The 1,025-nt window shown below is 43.5% G+C and overlaps 1 protein-coding gene across 1 annotated transcript in view; it reads left to right on the top strand.

Moving 5' to 3' along the window:
* Positions 1 to 1,025, top strand: part of LOC106870243 (jmjC domain-containing protein 8) — a 34,596-nt gene that overhangs the window by 5,630 nt on the left and 27,941 nt on the right. The gene's annotated exons all lie outside the window — the stretch shown is intronic.

The following is a 1,025-nucleotide window of genomic DNA, read 5'->3' as shown; positions in this document are numbered from 1 at the left end:
TTGACTATATATATATACACGACAGGCTTCTTTCAGTTTCCGTCTACCAAATCCACTCACAAGGCTTTGGTCGGCCCGACGCTATAGTAGAAGACACTTGCCGAAGGTGCCATGCAGTGGGAATGAACCCGGAACCATGTGGTTAGTAAGCAAGCTACTTACCACACAGCCACCCCTGCACCTAATATGAATGCTAAAGGGTTCTAGGTATCAGAGACTTTGAAATTCTCTTCTTCATATGATTAATTATGAAAATTTTTACAAACAAAATGAAAACCCTCTCTTTTTTCAATTAAAGGAAGTAACACTAATAATAAAAGGACATGGTTATTTTAGTAGAGCCATGCTCTACTAAAAGGTATGACTCAGTATGCAGTTTCAAATCATTGTACAAATGAATTTTTGGTGTATAGTATATCTATCTCTCTAGGTTGTTCCTCAAGATGCTCCATGACTGTTTCCACATGTTTTCCCCACTCATCTCGATCTTCCATAATGGTTCTCAGCTCCTGTAGCCCTTCCTTGCCAGTATCCTCCAGCAAGTTGTCGATATAGGTTGTCTTCCTTCTTCTGTTGATTGCCAGAGCACTGACTTGTTAGCAATTTCAACGGTATGTCTGATGTGCAGTATAACACCTAAATATTTAAGAGATAGTGGAGGCGCAATGGCCCAGTGTTTAGGGCAGCGAACTCGCAGTCATAGGATCGCGGTTTCGATTCCCAGACCAGGCGTTGTGAGTGTTTATTGATCGAAAACACCTAAATCTCCACGAGGCTCCGGCAGGGGATGGTGGCGAACCCTGCTCTACTCTTCCACCACAACTTTCTCTCACTCTTACTTCCTGTTTCTGTTGTGCCTGTAATTCAAAGGGTCAGCCTTGTCACACTGTGTCACGCTGAATATCCCCAAGAACTACGTTAAGGGTACACGTGTCTGTGAAGTACTCAGCCACTTGCACATCAATTTCATGAGCAGGCTGTTCCGTTGATCGGATCAACTGGAACCCTCGATGTCGTAAGCGATG

This window comes from Octopus bimaculoides, chromosome 6, assembly GCF_001194135.2.
Source record: "Octopus bimaculoides isolate UCB-OBI-ISO-001 chromosome 6, ASM119413v2, whole genome shotgun sequence".
In the NCBI taxonomy this organism is placed as follows: domain Eukaryota; kingdom Metazoa; phylum Mollusca; class Cephalopoda; order Octopoda; family Octopodidae; genus Octopus; species Octopus bimaculoides.
The sequence above is the reverse complement of the archived record's forward strand: the minus strand, read 5'-3'. Positions and strand labels throughout refer to the sequence as shown.